The sequence below is a fragment of the Ambystoma mexicanum genome, chromosome 6p (assembly GCF_040938575.1).
Source record: "Ambystoma mexicanum isolate Mex_15411 chromosome 6p, UKY_AmexF1_1, whole genome shotgun sequence".
Lineage (NCBI taxonomy): Eukaryota > Metazoa > Chordata > Amphibia > Caudata > Ambystomatidae > Ambystoma > Ambystoma mexicanum.
Window position 1 is genome coordinate 382,832,333 of NC_090935.1, and position 24,189 is coordinate 382,856,521.

Here is a 24,189-nt window from a genome sequence, read left to right on the forward strand (position 1 = left end):
CTACCTACACTGAGGCCACGCCCCCTCACTCTATTTGCACCTTCACCCACCCCGCAGTGGCAAAGCCCGCGACAGGGCAAGGGCGCCGTGTTTTCTGGTGTCCTGGACCCCTCCTGGGTCTTTCCTCACTGCCTACACTGAGGCCACGCCCTCTCACTGTCTTTGCGCCTTCACCAGCCCGGTAGCGGTGAAGCCCGCGGCGGGCCAAGGGCGCAGTGTTTGGCACCGCTGGTGTTCGGCGGTGAAGGTGAGCAGCCACTTGAAGGACCCTTAGACTGTGCCGGACTATGTTAATGGAGGTAACCTAGGAGTCAATCCCTCGTCTATCTTATTCTGCTCATCTCTGGAATCCCTCCCTGGGGCCCCATTATGTCGGTCCATCTTGGTCAAGACCCCAGCCCCTGTAGCCCTCGTATTCTTTGGACCTGAGCTCGGCCCAGGCCCCACTATAAGCGTGTAAAGACTGGTAGGGGGTGTCTGTACTTCCGCTCTCTATATGGTAGAGGAGAGGCACAGAGGACCCCAGCCAAGATTCTCTATTATTGGTACGTGGTCTAGCAATCAAGGCCTAGCTTCTCAGGAGGTGATGCGGGCTGGTTCTTAAGTACAGTGTAGTCCCCGAAACCCCACAAAGGAATGTCCACACACTGTATTACTGAAAACACAGTCTTTATATAATTAATATTCAAAGGTATCTACACGGTCACAATAACGCACTTTGTACTCGGAAGTCAATAATGATACATATATACAATTCTAAAGTGGTACCACCAATGTTATCAAATCTCATTGAAGTGCATCAACTGTACGGTTAAAATGTCACACAGATCAATAACGAGGAAAGCAGCAATAGAGATAGGAATGCACGCAAGATGGTTGAAACAGTAGGCAGAACACTGGCCCCTACCTCTAGGCACAGCTCTGTGTGGAGATCCCCCCACCTGGGCAACCTGTAAATAAAGATATATAGCACAAGCCCAGTCCATATGTTCAATAGTCTCACTTCTTCCTATTAAAGTTTTTACCCCCCTAATGTACCTGGTAGAGTAGAGTTCTCCAACGATGCGCCAACCGATCCTTCTTGAGTGTCCTCCCTTTAAGGCAGGAGTCACGGGTCGTCGAACGTCCGACGGTGAACAGGGTGAACTACGGCAGGGAAGTGGCAGCTTCGTTCCTAGCGGTGCTCGTCGACGACAGAGCATTGCCGTCCTGCAAGGAAGAGGCGTGCGGGGCACCTCGGTGACGATAGTTCTGGACCACAAAGAGATGATGAAGAACTGTGGCCCAGCAAGGGCGTCGAGTCGTCGGTGTCTCTGCGGTCTGTATGTGGCGGGAAACCGATCGGTGGATGCTCCTGGGTGCGTTGACGGTCGGGCCTTCTCCAGCGGGAGACAAGTGGATGCCGATGCAGACGAGAGCGTCCGATGATCAATTGAAGTTCTTAGGCAAACGGGAGCACGGCGGCTCCGGTCGGCAACGGCGGTCGTCGACAGTGGCGGACAACAGTCCGGGGGCTTCTCCTTGGAGTTCCGCAACAGTCCCCGTATCGGGTCGGCAGCCTGTCGAAGGTCTGTCTACCAGGGAGCGTTGGCAAAGATCAGCTGTGCACGATGGTCCCTCGTAGCTCGGGAAGAGGGCGCCTTACCAGGTCCTCTTTGGGTCAGTCCTTGGAGGCACAGCAGCTTTCGGATTGTGAAGGAGAGCAACAGCAATACTTCTCGTCCAGGAGGGCTTCAAGGTCAAGCGTCAGTTAATCCAGTTACTCATCGTAGTGGACTTCAGCTTCTGAACATGATTCCTAGCAGTGAGAGGTCCCCAGATATACTGTTGATCTCCCATTCACTCTGCTGGGTCACACTCAAGCATCCAATCACGACTACGGGCATTCATGCAGGCAGGCAGCCAATCAGGCACACAAGGTATTCAGGCCATTCACTTCTCTCCAGACACTCACAACAAGTTATGTGTATTGGGACAAGTACTGAGCCAATCAACACTCCAAGCTGCATTCATACCGGTTTCGGGCAAGGTTGTCTCAGTCATTGTGTCAACCACCAGATACTAGACACCCACAACACAGAATGCATATTTGTCACACACTCTATTCACCCAGGTCCCACCCACAGGAGGTACCCACAACATACATCACCGGGAAGGCTCCAGCTAGTCTGACCGGGCCTTCACAACAACACCATATATGGCACTTCTTCCACCCAACAGCCAGTCAGGGGGAAGGGACAGAGTCAAGGCTTCCCAGGACTTTGGGAAAACAAGGTAATGGGTAATAGAAAGCAAGAGGCCACCGGGGCCATCTTGTTTTCCATCAGGAAACAACTGATCCCAATGGCAGGGCCGGGCTATCCCAAAATGGAGGATACTCCGAGCACCTGTCAAATTCAGCATGGAGATGCCACCAGCCCATACCCTGCTCTGTGGGCCACCCACAGGAGCCCAAAAACATACACTAGGGGCACAGGGTTGTACCCCCCACCCATGGGTACCATAAAGGTATCCCACAGGTCCGTTCACCAAACCAAAAGAAAGAGAGCTGCACCGCCAGGAGTCCCACATGAACTCCTGCGCGGAAAACACAACAGAACACACAATGAAAAGCAGTAAAGGACAAGGATACGGAGGCCCTGTCCCTCCGATGCATTTCCAGCATCACAGTCGCCCCCCCCAGACTGAGGTGGAGGGTGCTTAATCTCCCACGGGATAGACACCCTCATCCAGATGGTCAACATACCTTCTGGAAAGGCCATCTGCATTATCGTGACTCTTCCCTGGTCTGTGCTCTATGGTTAAGTCTAGCCCTTGCAGGCTAATGGACCACCTGAGCAGTTTCGGGTTCTCACCCTTCATCTGCATAAGCCACTTTAGGGGCTTATGATCTGTTTGGACCTTGAAGGTAGACCCCGTAAGGTAGGGCCTAAAACGCCTAAGGCTCCAAACTATACTAAAACATTCCTTTTCAACAGTAGCCCACCTAAGTTCTCTACCCTTGAGTTGTCTACTGATGAATATGATAGGATGTTCTCTCCCTTTGTCATCTAACTGGGACAAGACAGCTCCAATTCCGGTGTCGCAGGCATCCATCTGGACGATAAAGGGTCGGCTGTAATCAGGCGCACACAACACGGGTGCCCGACACAGACTTTCTTTCAAGCCATTAAAGGCCCTCTGACAGTCTGCAGTCCAATTGACCTTCCTAGGCTGCTTGGGTGAAGTCAGAGCTGTCAGTGGTGCAGCTATGGTCCCATAGTCCGCCATGAAATTGCGATAGTACCCAGTGAGACCCAAAAAGGCTCTCACCTGGGTTTGAGTAGTGGGAGTCGCCCAGTCCTGTACATCCTGTACCTTACTGGGTAGAGGTTGGATTTGACCCCCTCCTACCTCATGACCAAGATACGTGACTTTCCCCTGAGCTATCTGGCACTTGGTGGCCTTGATAGTGAGGTTAGCCCTTTTTAAGGCATGCAACACTCTACCCAGATGTGTCAAGTGCTCTTCCCAAATGGCACTGTAGACGGCAATGCTGTCTAAATAAGCCACATAAAAGGCTTCCAGCCCACTGAGAGCATGATTGACCAATCTCTGGAAGGTGGCAGGGGCATTCTTTAACCCAAAAGGCATGACCCTAAACTGGTAGAGTCCCTCTGGGGTGGAGAACGCCGTCTTTTCCTTGGCATGGTCCGTCAGAGCTATTTGCCAATAGCCTGAGGTGAGGTCAAAGGTGCCCACAAATTTGGCAGCACCTATGGTGTCCACGAGCTCATCAGCCCGGGGCAATGGGTGCGCGTCAGTTTTGGTGATGGTATTGACTCCTCGGTAGTCCACACAGAACCTCCAATCCTTGGTACCGGCCTGGCAACCTGCCTTGGGGACAAGGACCACTGGACTGGACCAGGGACTGGTTGAGGGTTCAATAACACCCAGATCCAACATCTTGGCGACCTCAGCCTGGATGTGGTTCTTAACCGTATCTGACATTCGGTAGCTCCTGCTCTTGACAGGCACGCTGTCACCAGTGTCAATCTCGTTCTTAAACCACGGTGTAAGGCCTGGCGTCAGCAAAAACAGAGAGGCATACTGCTGGAGCAAAGTCCTGCAGGCCCTCTGCTGCTCGGTTGTCCAATCTGGAGAGAGCTGCACTCCCTCCACTGAGCCATCCTGAGGGTTGCTATGCAGCAAATCAGGAAGGGGCTCACTCTCATCCTCTTCTTGCTCTGAAGCCAGCAAGAGACATGAGACTTCTGCTCGCCTGTAGAACGGCTTGCGCCTATTATCATGGAATACCTGAGGGGCTACCCCTGGGATTCCCATGTCAACCAGATAATTGACCTCGCCCATCTTGGAGACTATCCGGAAGGGTCAAGTCCATTTATCTGCCAATGCCCGAGGCTTGGTAGGCTCCATCACGTGGACCTCCTGTCCCGGAGTCCACTCCACTTGCGATGCTTTAAGGTCATGCCAGTATTTGTTCAATTCCTGGCTGGCCTTGAGATTCGCCGTTGCTTGACCCATCATCTGTGTCATCCTCCGTCTGAGGCCTAACACATAGTCCCCTACTTACTTGGCGGGACCGGGAGGGGTGGCTTCCAAGCCTTCTCTGATCAAGGCGAGGGCCCCCTCTCGGGATGTCCAAAGAGCAACTGAAAGGGGCTGAAACCAACACCCTCTTGAGGTACCTCTCTGTAAGCAAACAGCAGGCATGGCAGGAGGAGACCCCATTTCCTCCTTAGGGGCTCTTCGTAAGCACCTAGCATGCCCTTGAGAGTTTTATTAAATCTCTCAACCAGACCATTGGTCTGGGGGTGGTAAGAAGTGGAGAACTTGTAGGTTACCCCGCACTCTTTCCACATGGTTTTCATGTAACTAGACATGAAGTTGGATCGTCAGTCACAGACAACCTCCTTGGGGAATCCAACGCAGGTGAAAATGCCCAGGAGGGCCCGGGCAACCACCTTGGAAGTAACAGTCCAAAGGGGTATAGCCTCAGGGTACCTGGTGGCATGATCTACCAAACCAGGATGAACCGATGTCCACCTGACGTGGGAGGGTCAAGGGGACCGACGATGTCGATGCCCACCCTCTCAAACGGTGTGCCAACCACTGGCAATGGCTGCAGTGGGGCAATGACACTGCCTCCAGTCTTGCCAGACAACTGACAAGTTGGGCAGGTCCTGCAGTGGGACTCCACTTCTACTCCCATCCGAGGCCAGTAGAAATGGGCAGAGAGCCTCTGCTTAGTCTTCTTGGTACCAAGATGACCAGCCAAGGACACCTCATGCGCCAACTGCAGTAGGAAGGGCCTGTAAACCTGGGGTACCACCAACCTCTTGAGGGCACCAGGTTCAGGCTTAGTGGGCTCACTAACAAGGAGCTCACCCTCCCAATAAATCCGGAAAGTCCTAGGCACTTCGCCTTGTGCCTGGGACAGGGCCTGTTTCCTCAGACCCTCGAGAGAGGGACACTCTCTCTGTCCTTTACAGAAGTCTACCCGGGAGGGTCCCTCTTCAGCTAACAAGCATTGAAGATCGGGATGATCCTCCGGGTTGAGAACCTCTCCCACAGGAGAGTATTCTGTCTCTTCTCCCACAGGAGTTGAGACAGGGTTTACCACTGGACCCAGCCCGTCCGGAGCATGGATCCCAATGGGTGCTGTAAGAACAGCAGGAAGAGAAGGGGCTCCCTCCCCAGAGGTGGCCTTCTTGCTCTTCCTTCGTCGTGCCTTAGGCCGCGCCTTCGGCTTGGGTACCTGACTCACAGCCAGACCCAGTGTCACCTGTGACCTAGTGACCACAGCCGCAGTCATGGGAAGACCATCCGTGATCAATCCCAACTCGATTAGATCGTTACCTAACAGAATGTTAGCAGGGACGGTGTCCTGAACCAGGACGGGAAGATTTGCTGTCTTGTCTCCAATTACGAGTGTGACTCGGGCTACAGGCGATAATTTGGGAGGCCCACCAGCTAACCTGGTGGTTCTCAGAGGAGCATCTACACAGTCCTCTGGCTTGAGCAGGGTCCTGTCCACCACTGTCATGCTTGCCCCAGTGTCTCTCAAACCAGTAGAAGGCTGGCCATTCAGGAGGACACTTCTCAAAAATCTACGGGTGTTCTGTGGGATAGTCGCCAGTACTTCCGCGTACTGGTCCCAGGCCCCAAGGGACACTAAGGAAATCTCTACGGGAGCACCAAAAGTGATCCCTGTAGAGGAGGGGAGGGCAGTGGCCTCCACCTCAGACATGGGGTAAGGGTAGGTCAGGCTGACAGCCTGTACTCCGGGTGCCTTACCTTTAAACTTGGAGTCACCCCTTTTGTGATCCAGAGCCCCACAGTCCCAACAAGTGCCGGGAGTGAGGCGTACGGTACTGGAACCACCGGGAGCCTGCTCTGCAGCAGGTGGACCACTACTCTTATTCCCACCCACAGATGACTTATCCCCACTAGATTTTTGGGTCTTAGGATAGGAGGGTTTAGGTTTATTCGACTGTGACTGCTTTTGTGACTCCTCAGCTTTCTGAGAGGCCCCCTTTTCTTTGTCCTTGTCCTTCCCACTGGAGTCCTTAGGGGACACCCGGTGGGAGACCCACTTGTCAGCCAACCTAGCCAGCTTAAAGGGATTCAAAATGTTCTAGTCAGCAACATACTGACGCAGCTCCAGTGAACAGGCTTCAGAAAAATGCTCAAAAAACAACAGGTGGGACAATTCAACAAAAGTTTTCACCTTGTAACCGTCAATCCACCCCATCATATTCATGTGCGCAGCACTCACCCAGTCGACCAAAGACACATTCTCTCTTTTCTTAAAATCGCTGAACCTTTTAAGGTATTGGGTAGGTGTCTTGCCAAACATGGCAATCAAAGCAGATTTCATACATTCATACTGACCCCTTTCTTCCACACTTAGCTTCAGAATACAGTCATATCCAGTCTGAGGCACTCTGCTTAGCAAACACTTAGCCCAGTCTCTGTTGTCAACATCATGAATTGCACAAGCCATTTCAAACGCTTCAATCCATTGGAGGATATCGGAACCCTCCGAAAACACACCAACCAAATCCTTCATAAATTTAGTGGCTGGGGACCTGACACTCTCACTGGGTTTCGCTGAAGTCTCTACTCGAGCTTTCTCTAGCTGGATTCTCTGACATTCAGTGTCCTTGTCTTTGAGTTCAAGATCCCTATTCTTGAGTTCCACTTGTTGCGCCAGCTCCTCTTTCTTAAACTCAGCATCTATTTCCAACTTGCGATATTCAAAGGCCAATTTCATCCTTAATAACTCAAGTTCCAAGGTATTGCTGGGGTTCGGAACAGAGGCAGCAGGAATGGCGGCATTCCCAGAAACAGATTCAGTAGAAACCCCAGGGGCAGAGTCCTCATTGGTTGCATTCCCCCCCTCATCAAGAGTTTCACCATCGGTCTGGTAGTCCACCAGGGCAGCTATCAGCTCAGCCCTAGACTTATCCACAAAGTCTAACTCCCTGGCTTCACAAGCACTCTGGAGAGCCTCTAAGCTCATCCGAGTCAATTTACCATTTGCAATAGACTCCATTGCTTGTGATGCAGTTATTTTGTACACACCCAAACCTTAATCGAATAAAGTGCAGATATTTTGTAAGTGGCACGGTCATACACTGATTCTTAAAACATAAGCATCCCACCGCTGCCACCAGTGTAAAGACTGGTAGGGGGTGTCTGTACTTCCGCTCTTTATATGGTAGAGGAGAGGCACAGAGGACCCCAGCCAAGATTCTCGATTATTGGTACGTGGTCGAGCAATCAAGGCCTAGCTTCTCAGGAGGTGATGCGGGCTGGTTCTTAAGTACAGTGTAGTCCCCGAACCCCCACAAAGGAATGTCCACACACTGTATTACTGAAAACACAGTCTTTATATAATTAATATTCAAAGGTATGTACATGATCACAATAACGCACTTTGTACTCGGAAGTCAATAATGATAAATATATACAATTCTAAAGTGGTACCACCAATGTTATCAAATCTCATTGAAGTGCATCAACTGTACGGTTAAAATGTCACACAGATCAATAACGAGGAAACCAGCAATAGAGATAGGAATGCACGCAAGATGGTTGAAACAGTAGGCAGAACACTGGCCCCTACCTTTAGGCACAGTTCTGTGTGGAGACCCCCCCCACCTGGGAAACCTGTAAATAAAGATATATAGCACAAGCCCAGTCCATATGTTCAATAGTCTCACTTCTTCCTATTAAGGTTTTTACCCCCCCCCCCAATGTACCTGGTGGAGTAGAGTTCTCCGACGATGCGCCAACCGATCCTTCTTGAGTGTCCTCCCTTTAAGGCAGGAGTCACGGGTCGTCGAACGTCCAACGGTGAACAAGGTGAACTACGGCAGGGAAGTGGTAGCTTCGTTCCTAGCGGTGCTCGTCGACGACAGAGCGTTGGCGTCCTGCAAGGAAGAGGCGTGCGGGGCACCTTGGTGACGATAGTTCTGGACCACAAAGAGATGATGAAGAACTGTGGCCCAGCAAGGGCGTCGAGTCGTCGGTGTCTCTGTGGTCTGTAGGTGGCGGGAAACCGACCGGTGGATGCTCCTCAGCGCGTCGACGGTCGGGCCTTCTCCCGCCTTCTCCAGCGGGAGACAAGCGGATGCCAATGCAGACGAGAGCGTCCGATGATCAATTGAAGTTCTTAGGCAAACGGGAGCACGGCGGCTCCGGTCGGCAATGGCGGTCGTCGACAGTGGCGGACAACAGTCCGGGGGCTTCTCCTTGGAGTTCCGCAACAGTCCCCGTATCGGGTCGGCAGCCTGTCGAAGGTCTGTCTACCAGGGAGCGTTGGCAAAGATCAGCTGTGCACGATGGTCCCTCGTAGCTCGGGAAGAGGGCGCCTTACCAGGTACTCTTTGGGTCAGTCCTTGGAGGCACAGCAGCTTTCGGATTGTGAAGGAGAGCAACAGCAATTCTTCTCGTCCAGCAGGGCTTCAAGGTCAAGCGTCAGTTAATCCAGTTACTCGTCGTAGTGGACTTCATCTTCTGAACACGATTCCTAGCAGTGAGTGGTCCCCAGTTATACTGTTGATCTCCCATTCACTCCGCTGGGTCACACTCGAGCATCCAATCACGACTACAGGCATTCATGCAGGCAGGCAGCCAATCAGGCACACGAGGTATTCAGGCCATTCACTCACAACAAGTTATGTGTATTGGGACAAGTACCGAGCCATTCAACACTCCAAGCTGCATTCATACCGGTTTCGGGCAGGGTTGTCTCAGTCATTGTGTCAACCACCAGATACTAGACACCCACAACACAGAATGCATATTCGTTGCACACTCTATTCACCCAGGTCCCACCCACAGGAGGTACCCACAACATACATCACCGGGAAGGCTCCAGCTAGTCTGACCGGGCCTTCACAACAACACCATATATGGCACTTCCACCCAACAGCCAGTCAGGGGGAAGGGACAGAGTCAGGGCTTCCCAGGACTTTGGGAAAACAAGGTAATGGGTAATAGAAAGCAAGAGGCCACCGGGGCCATCTTGTTTTCCATCAGGAAACAACTGATCCCAATGGCAGGGCCGGGGTATCCCAAAATGGAGGATACTCGGCGCACCTGTCAAATTCAGCATGGAGATGCCACCAGCCCATACCCTGCTCTGTGGGCCACCCACAGTTGCCCAAAAACATACACTAGGGGCACAGGGTTGTACCCCCCACCCATGGGTGCCATAAGGGTATCCCACAGGTCCGTTCACCAAACCAAAAGAAAGAGAGCTGCACCGCCAGGAGTCCCACATGAACTCCTGTGCGGAAAACACGATAGAACACACGATGAAAAGCAGTAAAGGACAAGGATACGGAGGCCCTGTCCCTCCGATGCATTTCTAGCATCACAAAGCGTCACAAGGAAAATTAGACAGTTAAAGATGAATCTGAAAGTGGGACCCGTAGCTGCTTAGACAAAACATTACGCGCCAGGAAGCCCGCATGAGGCCACAGCATCTACAGCTTTTGGGGATACTCATCTGCTGAATAATGAGATCTGCCAGTTTCTGGGCAGCCCAGGTGTAGGGTCCCCCCCTATACCTGTACTGAGCATGGTTTCTGCAGCCCCTGAGCCACGGCCACACAATTCCATTTGCTCATCCCCCGCTGGCCCCCCTGCACAATCTGTACAGCCTTTGGAATGGCTCCTTCCTGCCACAGATCCTTCAGACCCCCATACGATCACGGGGAGCGAGGGCAAACCTGAAGCTGACCCTGTACTTCCCCCTCAGCCCTGTGCTACTCCTCCTTCGACCAGCACGTTAGAGTTCGTTGTTACCCCTTCACTTATCCCAATGGACACTCCTGTACTCAATAGGAAAAGGGAAGGTGGCATGGCCTATTCTGTTTGTTGCTGTAACTGCAACCAAGTTTTGGTTGAGGTATCCCAGATTAAGACTCTATTGAGGACTCTCGCTGCGGTGGCGGCCAATGGAATAGCCACAGGGGAATCAAGTTGCAAACAAGGTGAAGAAGGGGGTGATCTACGTACTGGAGATGACGGGGTATGGACCACCTCCTTATCCCCCACATTCTGACAAGGGTCCCCACCGTCCCATGCCTACCATCACAGAGGCAAACACAGAGCTTAATTAAGCCCCCCATTAAGCTTCTACAGCCTAATCAAGTGCACAAGGGGTCTCCACATCTCGAGGCCCCAGCAAGGTTTATACCATTAAACTCACATCTTTCCCCAGCCAAGTATGGCCGGCCGTAGGACACCAGAACTATTTCACTGCAAGGATTTCTGAAACCACTCTCAAGTCGACCAGAACCAAGGGAGGCACTCCTCAACAAAAGCCTACACTGGTTGAGAACTATAGGGGAATGCCCATTTTTGACTAAGGACCACATTGTTAACTGCACCAGAATGGCCAAATGGTGGGAAATACAACTCTGTTGAACTAAATCTCTGTGACAATGAAGTGCTCAGCAACATTCCGAAACCCTACAAGTCTCGCATTCCACACCCAAACAGTGTAATCGAACAGTGTCTGTACCCCATGGGCCTCGGACTTTCGGGGTCAGTGCTGACAGGTGCAAATGCCATCCCTTTGGGAGGAAAAAGGGTTAACAGACCCTCCCGTAACCATCATTAACCAAAACGGGGTTGTGTTTAAATTTGTTTGATCAGCCAAGGGGACACTGGAGGACCTAGGCTCCCTGCGATCCCTTTCCTTACACTGTCACTCATTTTGGTTACTTTCAAACGCGGGATATGTTTTGTATTTTAAATATGTGATTAATATGTATACTTTCATGGCTACCAGCCGAATAAAGTTATGTTGAAGTTGATAATACGGATTGTGACAAATAATGTTTGTTCAATTTCATTTAATCTAAGCAGTTGCAGAATGTGTAATCTAAGCAGTTGCAGAATGTGTTGCGCTGATGCAGATGTTTATCATCTGGCCCCAGGTGGTGCCCATGGCCACAGAAGTGTCATCTTTCCCAGGTGACCACGTGCAGGTTTACCAGAATGGACGTCTCATTCTGCTGCACACTGTGTCAGATCAGCAAACTTTCCTGCACTCGGAAGCTGGGATGCCTGCATATTCCAAAAATGGGTGTTGTTAACAATCCCAAATGTTTGTGGATATACTCCAAAGAATATATATCGACGCACTGAGGGCTCTCGCCTTTACCCAGACAAAAACAACAACACATCTGCCTCCCTTTTCAAGGGAGCAAGCTGCCTACAACATGGTACACACAATCATTTATGGTTAGGCCTGGTCACATATGACTATAAACCGTAGCTGCCATTGTACCCTACTTTCTCAAGATTAATTGATCCAATGTTATTTGATATCTGTAAAATAAACTATTCACGATGACATTTCTTTTCGTCTTCCCACATGCATGGTTACCGGGCAATAACGCTGCTAGTATTCCTGTAGCATTGCGTATTTGTGGCCCGTGTATGCATGTATGTGAGCACCGCCTCTGGTAATAGAGACCTCTTTAGATGTTTGGCCTCTGCAGAAGCCAGGTCGCGCACAATCGATGGCGATCCTGCACTGGAGTTTCCAAGGCAGGCAGGCCTTACAGTCATCACACGCCGATACAATCTTTTGCTGTTCACTGGGAGAGTGCAATGGTGGCCAAAGCCTGCATCTCCTAACCTGGCCTTCAAAAGGCCGAAAAGCTGGGGTCACATTAGCTAGAGGGATTCACTGAGGCATATCAGCACCTTTCTGGGAAACTCTGCTCATCTCAATTAGATCTACCTCCCATTTACATAAAACATATACCTGGTTTTGATTTTACTCTGCTAATCAAAGCTTAAGAGGATGCCTGTAAGCAACGAGCACATTACCAGACTGAGCTGACCGGACCAGTTCTGCAGGGCTTCTTTCCTGAAGGACTGTACTCAGTTTGCTAGCACATCATCACAAGGGTCACACACAGAGAGATACTGATGGCATTGCCCAGCTTTCTGGGTCATCTCTGGCAAATCCTTTCTGCGGCTCCTTGAAGCTTGGATGCCAACAGAACCAAGTCCTGGTATAAGTGAGCTAGGGGTGGCCATTCATTTAACTGGTGGGACTTCAATGATTTCATGTGGAAATCAGGACATGTGCGTACATCCTAAGGGATCGGAAAGGGTTAAGCCAACGCAAGCTCTGGACTTTTGAAAACAAAGTTGGCAACGTGGTGGAAAGCTTAGTACTCATCTTATATCAGCATTAAGGCCCCGGGAGGATCAGAGCCATTACGGTTCTTTTGCTGGGTACAGCTATATTCAGATCTACTACGCACAACATTTAGATATGAATAACTAAGCTGATATTCATCACCTCTGGCATCCATTTCCTAAGGAGATCATGAGGTAGGGTGGTCTCTGCACAGAGGAACTTCTTAAAGCTATGGGGATGAAGCCTTTGGTTGCCCAATACATGAAACAACGTTGGTGGCCATGTTGTATGGAATTATAACTACAAAGTCACCATCTTTGGTGGAAAGCGCATCAGAAGATGTCAGGGCCTGGCTGGACTATGGCAGCAGAAATGCAAAAAGGAAGAACCAGGAAACCTGCGCTGTTGGTCTACCCACCTGCCCAACCAGATTGAGGATCCTCAGACCCATCAACATCAGACTCACCGCCACAATCCTGAAACTCAGAAAAGAAAACAAGTCCTTGATCAAGTGCTTCCTATGGGGGAGCATCGGAAGATGCGTTTAAGGCTATGTAGATCGTGGAGATGTAGAGCACGTGGAGAGGGTTTGTACGTGTGCATTGTTTGAAAACGTTTTAGTGGCAAAGAGGTTGACATACTTGTAGATATGGAGGAGTTTTGTTACATTTAGCAACAAGAGGCCAAAGGTGGACTGCTTCATGGTGTGCTGGTAGTGTGGGTAAACATTTGAGAGAAAGGACATTGATTAGTCCAATGGGGGATTGTGAAGAGTGCAGTTTCTAACCGTACGGACGGATTTGAGATTATTCTACTTTGGCAGATGAGCTGCGTATGAAAAAACAACAGGTGTCCACAATCTTGTGGTACACTCCCATCCCTTGCACACCCTATATATGTTGAGAACAACCAACTATTTATAACAATTTAGTAAAGAAATTCTTGAATCCAATCTCATACCCTTTGTAGTATAATTTCTTTATATACGTATGCCATATAGTGTGTGCTCCAATTTAAATAAAAAATGTTCTAAAAATAAAAAGAATGCAAAGACTCTCATGCACCTCAGCCTACCCAGCAAATCTCCAGCTTAGCGCAGCAAGAGAGCCTGCGGCACCACAATCAGTAACAGCTTGGAATAGATGTGTGTCCCAGACAGCCAGACCATGGACATACAACGTTGCTCTTGCAAGACACGACAGACCTGCGTGAGCATGCGCTCACAGCAACCACTTGTACGCCCCCACCCCTCCAGAGGGTGTACTCACAACGCAGCACGGTGCCAGCCAGACAAAGAGAACGACACCGCACCTCACAGGGTATGAAAATCCCCACGAAACCAGAGCCCCTGTGGCGGGACTGCTAGAGTGGATCATGGTATGATGGCATAGCAACTTAGCATTGCTTTGGGCAGGGTGATTGTCATTTGGCCTAGCCCGGGGCATCAGTGTGCATCCTTCTCCCTGGTTACGGTGAGATAGATTGTTTATCAAATTTAGGGCGTGTATGAAGCTGTTATCTAAAAGGAATGCCTTCATCCTACAGGATATATTCAGGTGGAGGATTTAATGGTTGAAGTGTCTGCCTCAGTGTCAGTCAGGCATGGCAACGGCTTAGCTACTGGAATTATGGGACAGCCCAGAAATTACCATATTCAAGCTAAGCCAGTGGCAGAGAGGGGATGCTTAGGATCATCCCTAGATTCATGTGGGGTCTCTCCTGCTTCTGCTTCATGGAGTTCTTCTGAAAATGAGGCAGAGCATGCGCATTCCAGAAGTCGAAATAAAGGGTAGGCTTGTTTCTAGGGACATGTGACCAGTAGCATGTTAGTACCTCTCACAGACTCTGGATCTGCCAGGCCGAAGAAGTCTGTGGTTGCCCCACTGCAAGTAGCTGTTTTACCCAGTTCACTAGTCACTCTGTCTCTAAGCTCCTTTTCATCTCAGTAAAGATTCAATTCTTAAGCCATTCTCTACGCCGCCTTTTGAAGTGTGTACCCTCGAGCAATGGCAAGGAAGAATGTTTCTATTGTTCGCAGCTTGACCCAATGTTAGCTAGTCTTTCTAGTAAGACTGCTATATCTAAGAAGGAGATGTCACTCTCTGAGGCAACAGACAAGAGAGTAGGTGGCTGTGCCTGGGGTCTGTGTAATGGGGTGGTCCTCTGGGGGGGAGCCGGATGCCATAATGTTGGGCACAGAGGACGTACATGAGGGATCCCCAGAACCGATCTACCTTTGCCCAGATTCCGCAGCGGGTGATTGTTAAAGACACAAAGGTTTGCTGCTTTCCCCCTCTGCCTTTGCAGAAAATTATATATTCCCACCCATAAGAGCCCACCAGCCAGGAAAAGTTGTTGTAACTATAATTAACCTTCAGAACGCAAGTAGGGCCTTGCCAGTGTTGCTCCACATAGTAGCGTTGCTGCGGGAGTCCAGTGGGTGTATGCTATGTAAACAGGGCTTGCACAGCTAAGTTACAGGTATGAAAACAGAGCTGTTCTATGAGCCTAAAGAAGGCACAATCTGCTGAGCCATACAGTGCAGCATTTCCACAGTGCAAACAGGTGAAAGGAATTGCTGACCCCTGCCATCCCAATCAACATATTATACTCAATATGAAAAGCAGTTACAAGCACTCATCCCGGGGCAGACCCATTGAAGGGTTGGGTGCCCGACCAAAGTCAATGGTATTTGCAGAGTAGTGTGGGTGAAAGGGCTCCGGTCATGTGGCAGAGGTAGTTGGTGGTGAAGTGTGGTGGAGGCACAGAGGCAGAAGAAAGGGGAATGTGACCGTGCTACAGGCGACTATACACCGTCCATCCCTGTCCTCCCTGCCACCACGTAGAGCTGTACCCCTCCTCTGTGTCCTAACCCCCAGCTGTGTACCTGCTCTGCTGTTACCTCTGAAAAGCGCTCGGTTTTGCAACTGTACTACTGTGTACCTCATAAAAGCGCTTGGTTGCTTCTTGAAGCTAGGTCCATGCTCAATAAATAGAATAATAAGATGGGAGAGTGACCTAGTCGACTGAGGTGGAGCAGAACGGGAAGCTAGGAGGGAGAAGAACAAAGGAGGGTCCACTGAGAAAAAGGAGGAAGTTGGAAGGAGACAGAAAGAGGAGAGGGAGGACACAAGATAGAGGATGTTGGAGGAGAGACTGGAGCTGGACAACAGATTGCAAGGAAATATCCAAAGGCGGTTGGATACGGGACTGGAGGTTGGAAAGGACCATCAGGTGTTGATTGAATGAGTGATTGGAGCGAGAGAGTAGGTGGGAAGAAAACACTAGGGGAGAGTAAAGAAGATATTGGAGAGAGGAAGGATGGCAAAAAGAGAATGTTGAGTGAGGAACGACCTATCAACAGGAGGGGGAAACCTCTGGAGGAGAGCTAGTGGAAGATCAGGAGTAGGATGGAGAAACGAGCACACAGAACACTAGGGAGATGGAGAAATAGTCTGGAGAGGATAGGCAGTGCAAGAGAGAGAGAGATCCCCCTAAGCATTAACACGTAGTGTACCATGGAGGAGAAGAGCATGGTCAGGATATGGAGGAACAGCGTCGGGACGCAGAGACCTGGAGATGACGAGAGAACAGGAGTAAAGGGCCTCATTCTGAGTTTGGCAATTGGTAAAAAAGTGTTGGTAATTCTGCTACTTCCCCTTTTTTTGGCTTTAACAGAATTACTGCTGTTTATAACCGCTATGCCAAATCTCGAGTTGGGTGTTGCAGTGGAGGCTTACCTTCAGAAACACGCTGGAGGTAAATCCTCCACCTTAAAGCCAAAAATCATAGAAATTACCACATCAGAATTACTGCTCGCGTTAATTCTGCCAGAAACCACATGGAGTCCTAGGGACTCCAAAAATGGGGACTAAAACCACCCTTGAAGGAAAAAGGTGGGCACCACGAGTCTTTGATAGCAGTAGAGCTTTCAGGTATGTATGATTAATAATGCTAATAGTTAGAGTAAGGAGGAGCAGACTGAAAAAAGTCTGGAGATACCTGGATCCAAATACTACCACACAAAGAAAACGGAGTCAAAAGTACTCTGCTAGTCAGTCGCTCACACACTGTCACCTATGAGGGGTTACTGTTAAATTACACTACAGTACCGAGATATTTTGTTAATTGCAACTTTCTTTAGCTTACTTGAGTGTTAATAAATAAGATCCATATCTATAGTGCTTTTCCATATAAAATGTTGATTACATTTTCAAACGGAAAGGGGGGCCCACTGGGGCACCTATTTCACAGGCTCATGCGTTATGCCAATACATTTCGGAGTCTGATACTCCTTCAGCAGGGCTGAGCTCTATTAAACAATTCAGTACATTATTTAACAGTTCAATACAATCACAAGAGTAAACCAGGGATAAATGAAATACATTCAAGAAAACATCACGTACATACCCCATTTTCAATAGGTGGCAATGTTAGATTGGTTAGAAAAAAGAAATAAGACAAACAACAACATCAAGTAGTAACGTGCAGCTATTCAATTGGTATCTCTTAGTTCAAAAATCGAAAAAAAGTCGAAATGTACCTCAATTTTAATTTTTGGTCTAAGGTGGCGAAGCTCCACTTAAAGTTGCGTAAAGTTTCCTTGTTCACACTGTGTGGAAGTAAATTAAATATGTGTACATGAATAAAATTTGAAAAAGGGTCTAAATCAATGTTATCCATGTGGAAGCGGACAATGCTAACCATCGCAGTATTTGCGGGCTAGTGTGTTCAAATACGCATGTAAATGCGTGTAACATTAGTCTCTGACCTTCGATCGGTTAAAAGTTCTGAAAAAAATATATATGGAAACTTAAGTTAGGGATCCTGTAACAAAGAATATTAAAATCTCCCTGTGTAGTTCCAAGGCTACTGCTTACCTCTCGCCGGTATGTCAAAATGCAGTACAAAGAACGCATGCGTTGGCGCGCTCATTTGAGCTTTTATGCGGTTGCCATAGCATCTATGGAGACGCTCAGACACCTCCTGGCAGACCCATCGTAGCAGGCATGAACAGTATATTGCAACCCTTTGTAAAATACACTGGGCCTCATTTCAACACCGGCGGTAGCCATGCAGGTACAAGAGGCAGGAGCTGTGATTTTTTCCGGCACCTGGCTCTGCGGAAACATTGGGGGATTATGACCTTGATGTTTCTAGAAGTCAGGCGCTGAAAAAATGTAATTCCCCATTCCCATTTGAGTCCCATAGGTCTCAATGGGAATGGGGTTGACGGCAGCACTGGCACTGTTAATAACGGTGCCACTGCTTCCCGGAAAGTATGCAGGCAGGTGCCGTCCAACGTACTTGGAGTGTGGCACTCCGGAAACAATGGTGCCGGTAGGCTTACCAGCAATGTTGTTACCGGACCGGCATGCTCGTAATGAGGCCCATTGATTTTTTTTTTGCAACCTCTTATACAGCGTACACATACATACATAAGAGACACAACCCATTTTTTGCAATTTCTAGAGTCTATGAAATTTTATCACAACCACATTTTGTTTACAGTCAATGTGAAACATCTCTATACGTCTGTGATGCTGGAAATGCATCAGAGGGACAGGGCCTCTAAATCCTTGCCCTTCATTGCTTTTCATCATGTGTTCTGACTTGTTTTCCGCGCAGAAGTTCATGTGGGACTCCTGATGGTGCGGCTCTTCGTGTATTTGGTTTGGTGAACAGACCCTTGGGATACCCTTATGCCACCCATGGGTGGGAGTACAACCCTGTACTCCTAGTGTATGTTTTTGGGCAGCTGTGTGTGGCCCAAAGAGAAGGGTACGGGCTGGTGGCAGCTTCCTGCTGAATTGACAGGTGCCCTGAGCGTCCTCCATTTTGGGATACCCAGGCCCTGTCATTGGAATCAGTGGATTCCTGATAGGAAACAAGATGGCCCCTGTGACCTCTTGCTTTCTATTGACTGTTACCTTACTTTCCCAAAGTCCCAGGAAGCCCTGACTCTGTCCCTTCCCCCTGGCTGGTTGTTGGGTGAAAGTTCCATATATGGTGTTATGGGGAAGTCCAGGCTAGACTAGCTGGAGCCTTCCCAATGACTGTATGTTGTGGGTATGCCCGTGGGGTGGGACCTGGGTGAATGGAGTGTGTGACAAATAAGCATTCTGTGTTATGGGTGTCTAGTATCTGGTGGTTGACACAATGACTGAGACAGCCCTGCCCGAAACTGGTATGAATGCAGTGTGTAGTGCTGAATGGCAGAGTACTTGTCTGAATCCACATTCTGTGGTGTGAGTATCTGGATGGAGAAGAATGGCCTGAATGCACTGTGTGCCTGATTGCCTGCCTGACTGCCTGAATGCCCTTCTCAATGATTGGTTGCCTGAGTGTGACCTAGCAGAGTGAATGGGAGATAAACAGTATATCTGGGGCCTCTCACTGCTAGAAATCGTTCAGAAGCTGAAGTTGATACTTGATGCTTACTCTCAAAGCCGAACGGGAAGAAGAAGGTGAACCGCTGTTCCCTTTCTTGCAATCTGAAAGCTGCTGTTCCGTCACAAACTGATCCAAGAGAGGACCTGGCTAGGAGACCTCTTCCTGAGCTACGAGGGAACATCGTGCATCAGCCGATCTTTGCCAAAGCTCCCTGGTAGACAGACTTACGAAAGGCTGCTGACTGGAGAAGGGGACCGCGGAGGAAAACGAAGAGAAGCACCGGACAGCCGTCCGCTGTCGCCGACCGGAACCACCATGCTCCCTTTGCCTAAGAACATTAGATCCAGGGACTCTCTTGCTCATCCTCGTCGACCATTTTTGTCCTGCCAGAGAAGGTCAAGGCCGCCGACAACCGAGGAGAATACGCTGGTGGGTTTCCCACCACCTGAAGACCTCAGATACACCGACGAAGCTACTGAAGACAGCCGTGGTCACGTCCCGTACACCAACACCAGACACTGATGACTCAACGCCCTTGCTGGGCCAAAGTTCTTCACAGACTCTTTGGGGCACGAACACTCGTCGTCAAGGTGCACCGCACACCTCTTCTTCACAGGACGTTCATGAGCTTTCGCCAACGTGCATCGCGAAGATCGGAGCTGCTCCCGCGACGACCACCGTTCACCTTTTTCTTCATCTCTGAAGTTCGACGACCAATGGCTCCTGCCTGAAAGGAAGTGAACTCAAGAAGGTCCAGTCGATTCCCTGACAAAGAACTCTGCAACACAAGGTACATTTGGGTTGCAGAACTATAGAAGAAGATGAGACTTTTATAGACAATGGGCCTCATTACACGGTAGGCGGTAAGGGTTTACCGGTAAGGACACCAGTACCGGTAAACCCTTACCGCCTTACTACGAGGTCCATTTGCGGGACCCGACCTTAACGGCTGGTTTTACCAGCCGTTAAGGATCAGGCCCACAAAGGGACCTTGGTGCTAATTACGCTACCGCAATTTGCGGTACCGTAATTATCGCCTTCCCCATTCCCATTGAGCCCTATGGGGGCAAAAATGGGAATGGAGAAGTGCCTTGGTGAATGTGGAATTACTGCCCCCGCTCCCCTTGGAGTAGGGTGGTAATTCCGCCATCCACCAAGGCGGACACGGTAAAATACCGGCGGCAACCATGGCGCTAATAGAACCATGGTTACCGCCTACCGTGTAATGAGTCCCAATATATGGACTGGACTTGTAGTGCATCTTCATTTACAGGTTGCCCAGGTGGGGGGATCCTCATACAGAACTGTGTTTAGGTAACAGGGCCAGTATTTTACCAATTGTCTAAACACCTTATCTTCCTCCTAAGTCTATTGTTGATATCATTTTGCTGTGTTGATTCATATGCTATTTTAACTTAGTGCAGTTGATGCATTTCAATGGAATCAGAGTAATCATGGTACCACCTAGAACTGTATATATTTACCATTTTAGAATTGTCAGAGCACAAAGTGTATTATTGTGATTGTGTATATAACCTTAAACCTTATTTATATAAAGGCTGTGGTTTAACTAACAGTGTGTGGACATTCCTTTGTGGGTGCTTGGGGACTACACTGTACTTAAGAACCAGCCCGCTTCACTTCTTGAGAAGCTAGGCCTTGATTGCTCGTCCATTGCTACCAACAATAGAGAATCTTGGCTGGAGTCCTCTGTGCCTCTCCTCTACCATATAGCGAGCAGGAGTACAGAAAGGTCCTTCACAACATCCATACTACATGATCTAGGACTACAAGCCATAGAATGGATGCTCCTTAGCGAATCATAGATTCAAGCACAAAACTAATTTGTTTAGTGTTACTACAATTTATCACAGAGAATTCATATTTCCAGTATAAAGACAAGTTTTCACCACAAGTTTCCGGAACATTGTTGGGTGTCACTATAGCACCAACATATGCCAATTGTTTCATGTTCAAATTCAAAACAGACCACATACTTACTCATAACAGTTGGAAGAAAAACATCCACTTGTGGATCAGATACATTGATGATGTTTTTTGGTATCTGGTCGGGCACAGAAACAGATCTCAAGTATTTTTTTTATCTCAATAGCATAGATCATAGAATACAATTCACTCACGAAATATCTACCAGAGCAATACATTTACTTGATTTGAGAATGAGGAAAGACATCAACTTATATAATACCAACCTCTCTAGGAAGGATACTGACAGGAATAATTTGCTTCACCGTTTAAGTTTTCATCAACCTAGCCTGATCTGCAATTTGCCTTAAAGTCAATTACTTCGAGTTAAGAGAATAGTTAGTGACCCAGAGGATTACATCAAGGAACATTCCGAAATGGGCAAAAAATCCTTGCATGTGGGTATAAAAGCACAGATATAGAGAAATACACCACCAGGATAAAACTCTTAGACCGCAAAACCCTGTTATCACAAAAGAAAGAAACTAAGGATACTTCTCCACTGGTCTATGTATCTAAGTTCTCATTACAAAGCTATCACATAAAGAATATCATCAAAAAGAACTGGCAGATCCTGATGTGCGATACAAGAGTATAATACCTGTTCAAGGAGACACCTATATTCGCTTACCAAAGTAGTAGAAACCTCAGAGATTAACTAGTCTCAACGAGGCCACCAATAAAATAACCCAATACCAAACACATTGGAACTTTTCCCTACTTGCATTGTGCCAACTGTGGTTTCATCAACAAAGGAAACATAATCAATCATCCTCGCACAGGCGAGAATATTATATTAAAGAGCTACAGGACATGTGACAGCAGCAACATAATTTACGCCATCAAATGCCCCTGCGGCCTATACTACATAGGCAAGACAAAACGCATGGCGAAAATGAGACGTAACGAGCACAGATCATGCATTAGGAATTCCAACATGCACTCAGTGGTTGCTAGACATTAGATAGAGAAGAGACATAGGGCCCAATTCATAGAATTAGCTCAGGGTAGGCACAAACGCCATGCGCCGATAGGGAGCATGCGCCACGTGCGCGCCATTTGTGGCGCAATTAAACAATTGTGCGGCACGCGTGTTAATGGATTAACCGAGGCATCACTAGCCGTGGTGCAAGGAACATCAAGCTGTGCCAGTAACGCCCCCAACATGCCCCCACATGCAGCAAAAAGCCAGCGAAATGCCCAACTCGGCACAAGCGCCCGCGTCATCCCTGATCCAGCATACAGCCCCCCCAACCCCCAGGCAAATTGCATGAAAATACATTGCAGACGGGGCATGTGCCTAGTGTCCATGCGACTTGGCTGGGGTGCGTCTGGGGAACGCAATGAGGTTCCACGTGATTTGGCTGGGGTGCATCCGAGGTATGCAATGAGATTCCACCAATTTGGCTAGGGTGCATCCGGGGTACACAATGAGTTCCCACTTGATTTGGCTGGGGTGAATCTGGGGTACGCAATGAGTTTGCACCAATTTGGCTGGGGTGCGTCCGGAGTAAACAATGAGTTCCCACATGATTTGCCTGGGGTGCATCCGGGGTACGCACTGAGTTTCCACGCGGCTTGGCTGGGGTGCGTCTGGGGTACGCAATGAGTTTCCATGCGATCAATCCACCCGCACCCCAGTCAAATCGCGTGGAAACTCAGCCCGTACCCCACAAAACACGCACAAATCCCCTGGAAGATGACCCCTCCTCATGCGACAGCCGCATCCCAGCCCCCATCACCCGTGACCACCCCCGCAGGCAGCCCCCACCACATGGGACCCCCCCATTACCCATGACCACCCCGCAGACAGCCCACACAAGATGGCACCCCCATCACCCATGACAACTCCCGCAGGCAGCCCACACCACATGGCACCCCCCATCACCCATGACTGACCACCCCGCAGGCAGCCCACACCACATGGCACCCCCCATCACCCGTGACCTCCCCTGCAGGCAGGCCACACCACATTACACCCCCATAACCCGTGCCCACCCACGCAGGTAGCCCACACCACATGGCACCCCCATCACTCATTACCACCCCCGCAGGCATCCCACACAACATGGCACCCCATCACCCGTGACCACCCCTGCAGGCAGCCCACACTACATGGGACACCCCATCACCCATGACCTCCCTGCAGGCAGCCCACACCACATGGCACCCCCATCACCTATGGTCCCCCACAGGCAGCCCACACCACATGGTACCCCTATCACCTGTGACCACCCCGCAAGCAGCCCACAGCACATGGCACTCCCCCATTGCCCATGACCACCCCTGCAGGCAGCCCACAACACATGGCACCCACCCCATCACCCGTGACCACCCCCGCAGGCAGCCCACACCACATGGCACCCCCATCACTCGTGACCACCCCCACAGGCAGCCCACACAACATGGCACCCCATCACCCGTGACCACCCCGGCAGGCAGCCCACACTACATGGGACACCCCATCACCCATGACCTCCCCCGCAGGCAGCCCACACCACATGGCACCCCTATCACCTGTGGTCCCCCGCGGGCAGCCCACACCACGTGGTACCCCCATCACCGGTGACCACCCCGCAGGCAGCCCACAACACATGGCACCCCCCATCGCCCATGACCACCCCTGCAGGCAGCCCACACCACATGGCACCCACGCCATCGCCCATGACCACACCCGCTAGCAACCCACACCACATGGGACCCCACCAAAACCTGTGACGGCAACCCGCAGGCAGGACCCACCTTATGTCCCCCCACTAACACCAGTGACGGCAACCTGCAGGCAGGCCCCGCCTCATATACCCCCTCCACCAGTGACGGCAACCGGCAGGCAGGCCCCGCCGCATGTCCCACCAACAACACCTGTGACGGCAACCTACAGGCAGGCCCTGCCTCATGTCCCCCCCACTAACACTTGTGACACAACCTGCAGGTAGGTCCCGTCTCATGGGACACCCTGGTCCCAAAACACTTTGGACCAATATACATTAAAGCAGCACAGGTGAAATCAAATGCCACCACACGCTGCACACTCCCGGTGCACCTCAACACCCATCCTTTGGTCATGCTCCCAGTACATGCCCCATGGCATCGGAATCCTAAAATCACACATGCATGCATGTGTACACACA